At 42.3% G+C, this 7,113-nt stretch overlaps 1 long non-coding RNA gene across 1 annotated transcript; it reads right to left on the bottom strand.

Annotated features, from left to right (window-relative positions):
• Positions 1-1,469: 1,469 nt before the first annotated feature.
• On the bottom strand, positions 1,470-3,493 carry LOC128407742 (uncharacterized). Its single transcript, XR_008328873.1, has 3 exons — positions 2,906-3,493; positions 2,133-2,169; positions 1,470-1,766 (listed from the first exon to the last, which is right to left on the bottom strand). It is a non-coding gene; the product is annotated as an uncharacterized LOC128407742 (long non-coding RNA).
• Between the last annotated feature and the right edge of the window lie 3,620 nt (positions 3,494-7,113).

A 7,113-nucleotide genomic window follows, 5' to 3' on the forward strand; every position in this document is an offset into this window, starting at 1 on the left:
GGACATTTTGTATCTGTGGAGGCTTCCTGCTTATTCAGAGAATGCTGTAAGGCTTAATTACAGGAGTAGAAAAAGTTTCCAACTGCAGACATAACACAGGAAACCTGGCATAAACCAAGCAACAACATGGGCAGAGCTTTTCAACAATTGTTGCCCCTTCATGACTTCAACACCTAAATAAGCAGGCCCAGGCCCAGAAAATTTGCTGCCTGATGTGAGGGACAAGATGGCACCCACCCACTCCACATACAGAAACTGACTAGACTGGAAGTTGAAACTTCTTTTGATGCTGGCAATCAGATAGCATCCTTTACCAAACCTGAGGCTGCAGACGATCTTAGGGGCCCCAGGACAGCCCATGTGGCAACAGAGAGGAATGCCTAGGGAGCTCCACAGGATCGACCAGGGGCTACTGCTGCCACTCCCCAGCATTCTGCCACTGGAGACAGTTACCTCACTTTGGCTAATGATAGGGCCAGTCCTGTGAATATGAATACTGTATTACTACTACTATTACTACTATTAAAATTTGTATACTGCCTTTCATCCAAAGATCACAGGGTGATCTACAACATACAAATATGTCTATAGCACATCCATAGTGTTCTACAAGTGGGTTTAAGTTTAGAAAGTCAATTTTTTTTTCCATACTTTAGTTTAAGGCCACTGACACCAATAAGAAGAAACTGGTTGTCAGGTAATGTCCTTCAAAGTTTTCCAGTTATATGATGAAGTGTGGACAAAAAGGCATTTCCCTGGAAGTCTCTTTCATACAAAGGAGTGGGAAAGATGTTATTCTTCACTTGACACTTCAATCAAAATGTATTACTGAAGCATTTTGGACTTCTTTTGTGTACAACTGTGTGCTATCCAGCCTTCAAATAATTTTCTGATGTGGTTGTAAAAGCTCTATTCCGTTTTAATTAAGCTGCCCTTACAGAGCTCTCTTACAGATGACTGTATTGGTTCTTTGGCGAGAGGCTGAAGGCTTGTCTTTCAGTCCTGGCCAAGTTCTTTCACAATAAAATTTTTAAAAAGTGGCAGAGTTAGTTCACTAGCTTCTACTTGCCAAGCTGGAGGTTGGTAGATAGATGGAACCATCTATTTTTCTTCTTGAAACTATCTCAGGCTTACTACGTCTTCTTAAAATTTAAACTCATCATTCATTTGCTTGCATTCAAGAAACTATGCTATGTTCCTAGGAGATGTGTGCATATGGTAAAGGTAAAGAGACCCCTGACTGTTAGGTCCAGTCGTGGACAACTCTAGAGTTGTGGCACTCATATCGCTTTACTGGCTGAGGGAGCTGGCGTACAACTTCCAGGTCATGTGGCCAGCATGACTAAGCCGCTTCTGGCAAACCAGAGCAGCGCACGGAAACGCTGTTTACCTTCCCACTGGAGTGGTACCTATTTATCTACTTGGACTTTGATGTGCTTTTGAACTGCTAGGTTGGCAGGAGCACCCCGTAGCGGGGATTCGAACCGCCAACCTTCTGATTGGCAAGCCCTAGGCTCTGTGGTTTAGACCACAGCACCACCTGTGTCCTATGAAATATTTTGGGAGAAATGACAGTATTCCCAGGAGTCATCCTTACTTCTGGTTCAGCAATTGGACTGTTCATTGGAGTAGGTAGTCACTGCCTCCCTCTAGTTCTATTGATCACAGAAATAAAAGGCTGTAATGTTCAACTCTTCCCTGTGAAGTACCAAGTATATCCTGAGCAAAGTGAAGAGTATTCATTTCCATCACGATCCTTGACTTTTCTGCTGAAAAATAATACAACAATATAGTAAGCCTATTTGAAAGTTCTGTAAATGTTATTGCTAGGTACACACAATTCTTATGAATGATGGGAGGGGGAGAAAGAAATGTTGGTGAAAAGTGCAGTGTCTTTAAAGCACAATTAGGCATGGGGATGTGAGAGAAGAACTCTATATAGAAATCATGTGCCCAGTTTAGATTTTCTCATCACTGTGATAGTCAGCAGAAATTGGGATATTTTTGAAATTTGTGTGGAGAAATGAGGCAAATCTTGGAATCTTTGTGTTCTGGGCCTGGAGTTTTGTGCATACAGGCCTTGCTGGATCCTTTTTTTTAAGGCGTATTTATTTCTTTATTTGCTTTCTTACCTGGCTTTCACCACAGGGCCTAGGGTGGGTGACAACACTATAAGAATAAAAGATTAAAATCAAGTAAAGCAAAATGAAGAATAGGGTGGGTCCTAAAAATATATTGCTCAGCTATCAGAGAGTAAAGAGATGAGGAAGGCGGATAAACAAGAGGTGTGTTTTTGACAAAGCATATGTGATCCTTACTTTAAAAATCCAGGATCCTTCAAGTGCACCATAGATTTTACTTTTACTTAGGCCCTCAGCCTGCCAGTAAATTCTTCCCTGTTCAGTTTTCCCCTAGTGCCGTTCCCTATTCCCCATAGCAACGTGCAAATGAAATGTCCATTGACTCCTTCGGTGCAATTATTATAGAGGGCTTTTGGGGGGCGGGGGGGGGGGAGGCCAGCACGCCTAACAGCGCACGAGAGAGCCATCTTACCTGCCCCACCGCCATGGAGATGCTATGGGGAAACTCCACCCTTTCCCCTCCAGTGCTGTCAGGGACCTTGGTCCTGAGCCCCAAGCACTTGCTGGGAACTTGACATCCGACCCCCAACCGCCTGCTACCTTTACTGGCAAACGCCTCCCTGCCTCGCCAACGCTCGCCTATGCGGGACCTTCTCAGCAGCGGGAAAGCGCCTGGCGCGCGCGCGCGAAAGGGGGAAAATATATATATCTGAGATTCCCCTTTAACTGCCTGAGCAGCCGCGAGGGAAAACAAATGCCGCCTTCGCGTCTCGCACCCTGCATAACCTCCCCAGCCGTGCACAGAGCAAAAAAAATAAACCAACCCAGCGGCCGCTGTTCGCCGCCGTCGCCGCTCTGGCTTTAAAGCTGCTGCTGCTGCTCTCGCTGTTTGCAGGCAGCCGGCGGCCGGGCGCGCCTGTGCACGGTACCCCTGCGCGCGCGCCACTGAGCCCGGGGATTGGCTCGCGCCCCCCATTCAGGAGCTCGTGCAACCTGGTGGTTGTGCCGCCCGCCGCTAGGCTGGATTCAGAGAGCAGCTGCCACTGAGCTGCTTGGGTGGCTAAGCTCGCAGGCAGGCAAGGCAGGCAGGCAGGCAAGGCAGGCAGCCTTCCTCCCTCGGCTCTCCCCGGCGCCGGTGGAGGCACGAGCCCGGCGACAGGAGAGACGCTTTGGCCGCTCGGGATATCGCGCCTTTTTTCCCCTCAGGAGGGGCCTCCCCTCCCTCAGTGAAGGAATCCGTCAGGGCTCTGCTGGCGAAGTTACCTCACGGAGATGGTGTGAGGAGCTCCGGCTGCTCAACCTGCTGCTGCCGCCGCCGCTGGTAAACGCTCTTCACTTCTGTCGTGTAGTTGTCTGCATGCTTAAGGGGTTCTCCTAGCTCTGCATCGGCGCCTCAAACTGCAGCCCGCTCGCTCTTTCTCTTTCTCTCCCCCCTACCCCCCCCCCGCTTTCTTTCGGTCTTCCCCTCCCTCCCCCCCCCTTTGCCTCCCGTAATTGCACGCGAGTGCCGTCGACAACTTCGGCTGCTTTTTCGCTGGCGAGGGGTTTGTCTCCTTGGATTCAGCACTTGGAGAGAGGTCATTAGTTGCCCGAGTTCCAGGAGGACTCGCTCTCTTGTCCCTGCTCTAGAAGTGCTGCTGCTGCTGCTGCTTTCTCTGCCCATTAATTGTCATCTTTGGCTGTTGACATTTGTTGTGCTTCAATGGAGTTTCCATGTTGTTGGTTTGTGGGCTGTTTATTATTGGTGGGTGGTTTCTATTGAACGTTGTGTTATTTATTTATTTGGTCTTCAAGGTTCCTTTTTTTTTGCACCCCCCCAACACACATTCCAAGTGCAATTTTATTCCAGTTTTTGGGTAACGCGATAGATGAGAGAGGTGGCGTTTGACCCAGAAACTGCTTTGCAAAGGGGCACGTTGGTTGGAATAGTCAGAACTAAGAGCAAGAAAGCATTTGTATTCTATGTGTTATTTTTATTTTATTTTATAAATGTTGCTATGCATTACTGCTGCAGATTTCCAGGAGGCAATAAAGGACAAACACTGCTCATGTTGCTTGCAAAGACCATAAACGTGGACGTGCTTTAGTGCATCACATACTGTCCAGTGCTTGAGCTGTTGCTAAATTCCACTTAATATGCATTCCAAAATGTGGTGGGAGAGGGAGATTGCTAGTTTAGTACTACTCATACATAAGTCCACTCCAGTGTCTAGCATTTGCTGATATCACTCCTGGTAGACTTTACACTGTGTAGCAGCTTGATTTATTATCATCATGCCAATTGGTGTAGTGATATTTAGGTTAGCAAACCTGATGAAAGCAAATGGAGCTGCAAGGTGGCAGGCTTTTGATACCTTTGAATTATATCTCCTTTTAAGGTCTTCCTATCAAGCATAGCTTTAAATTTTAGGACAAACAATCATAACATATGTTTAGAACCGATGCATAAGATATGGACTAACTATATTTATCAGTTCTGTTTTTTTAACAAAGTTCATAATTGTATTAGTTCATTATGGAAGGGGAAATATGCAAGCCAGTCAGCAGTGGCTATAGAAGCATTCAAGTTGCACTGTAAAACATACGTGATGACAATGCTGCATATAAAAAATAAGTCTAAATACAGCTTCAGGTTTTAGAGACACTCTGTTGAAATAATACTATATAAATTATACTTTGCCATGTTCAGCTGCATGAGTTTAAAAATGAAAGTCTTCCATAAATGAAACTCCAGGAGTCACTATAGTGTTACATTAAAATATGACCTTATATAAAACTTTTCTAAAGGTCATGAATTTCAGAAGAGATAGTCAGGATAGTAAACAGTTAATTATTAAATTAATTTAAATCATATAATTCTTTTTTTGTGGGGGGGGGGAGACTAACATCACAAATCACCTGCCCAAACTTTATCATTTAACATTAACTTGGGATATTAGTTGTGTATTATTCTCTTTACACTTTGTTCATATTAATTAATGATAATTTCATATTAACTGTAAGGATGTGAAACCAAATAAGACCGGCATGTTTTAGTTTTGCGTCTTTCAAAAGATGTCTTAAAAATTACAAATGTTATCAAACAACATCAGTTTTCCTACCACTGACAAGGGTCATAGATGTCTTTCAAGCAGGCTTTGGCAAAATGCCAAAAAGAAAAAGCATTCACTTATATAAGTGTGATATTCAAAGTAATTCAAGTTTTAAATATTGTTTTCCTTCTCAACTATTATTTAACAGTGTGCAAAATCCAATAAAAATAAGCACTTTCTCCCCATTGATTTCAATGAGAATCTCATGCTTAAATCTCTCTCATTAAACTAAACTAAAATACTTAGTTTGGGCTGGTTTGTGACCATATGTTTTATCCTATGAATATGCATTACTTTAAATTATGCATTCTTTCAGTGTTCTTTGTCAAGTGATTTGGGGCATAATCTACTGGGAAGTGTTTATTGTGAATGCCATATTGAAATAAATGGGAGTTGCAGAATAGTGCTAACATTCTCTCACATAAGTCCTGTTCCTTTCAGTTGGACTTGCAGAAGAGAACTTCCCTGTAGATTGTGTGCCTGGTCACTGTTCTTATTAGGGTCACATGAATGTATTTGTTTGGCATTCAGTTGGACTGTTTTGGTATTTTGAATCAAGATGTTTGGTTTACAGAGTTTGTTATTACAAAGATATATTTGGTTGGATTATTCTGTGTCTATAGCACAGCAAACTCCACCCATCCACCCATTTCTAGGTGTGCTATCCCCACCTGTGTGAACTGGTTATGATGAGGGAATAAAATCTAGTCATTTCAGGCATTTGTCAGATGACTTTTTGGTTTCTTGGCATTTCTTGGTGCAAGAAATGACATTGTTGCACAAACACTATAGTTGTTTCTATTTGATTTAGTACCCAATATTTGTTGGGTACTAAATCAAATAGAAATAAGTGAATATGCAAATCAGTATATTATTTCTTAGGTTAAAAAAGCAATGCATGAAATACAGATGTTCACACTTCACAGTTTAAAACACAAAAACCCACCATGACTTCATTTTGCTCATATGACTCAAAACTGTTATATAGTTGGATCACTATTTTTTATTTAAAAAACCCTCTGTCATAACTTCTATACTAAAATTAATAAGATTGTCTTTTTAATTCATTAAAGTAACTTGAGTGTGATATGAACTTATATAAATAGAAGAGGACAATAGTGGCATGTGAAACAAATGGTTGACTCCCAAAATGAACCACTTGTGTCCTAAATCAGGGTGATGTATTTTCCTAAATGCATATACTGGACTAGTTGTTTTCAAAGAGTGAACTTCTAAAGAGACTAAAAATATAATGGAATATAACTGCAAATATTTGTTTTGCTCAACTTTATGGAATTAGAATCTTGTTTGCTACCAAAAAAAAGAAAAAAAGACAAATGTTGCAAGGTAAGAGATGGATGCTAGTTTTATTTGCAAGAAGCACAACTTTCATCTTTTATATGTTGTGAAGGGAAGAATAGTTGGATGAGAATACTGTCACAAATGATCCCCTTTGCAGAATGACCTATGCTTTAAATCTCTGTACCCTCCTCCAGAAGTCAAATAGCTACATAGGAAGGCAGACAAAAGGTGCCTGCAGTTGTTGGGTCAGAGAGAGAATTACTACTGCTCCAGGAGTATTGATCTGAGGCGGCTGACAGTCAGATTTGTCTGTCGTCTTAGGACTCATGTTGTATTTGGAAAAGACTGGAGGTGTCTGAGCTGACATTGTAATAAGGTTTCTCCCCCCGCCCCGCCCGTTTTTAGAGTGATGGAGGCTAAACTAAAAGAGAATGACCTATATCCTAATCCTCAGCACATTTCTTAAAATTCAGTCTCATTGATATAACTGTGCTCTGTTCCAAGTTAGTGAGTGTGTTTAGGATCTCAGCCTTGAAAACAGTGTGATATACTTCTAAGTAAATCTGTTCAGGATTCCTCTGTCAGTTCGTTCAAGCCCCTTTTTGCAAATTAAATGGAGAGTCACTAGAACGCAGTAT

Source organism: Podarcis raffonei, chromosome 2, assembly GCF_027172205.1.
Source record: "Podarcis raffonei isolate rPodRaf1 chromosome 2, rPodRaf1.pri, whole genome shotgun sequence".
In the NCBI taxonomy this organism is placed as follows: domain Eukaryota; kingdom Metazoa; phylum Chordata; class Lepidosauria; order Squamata; family Lacertidae; genus Podarcis; species Podarcis raffonei.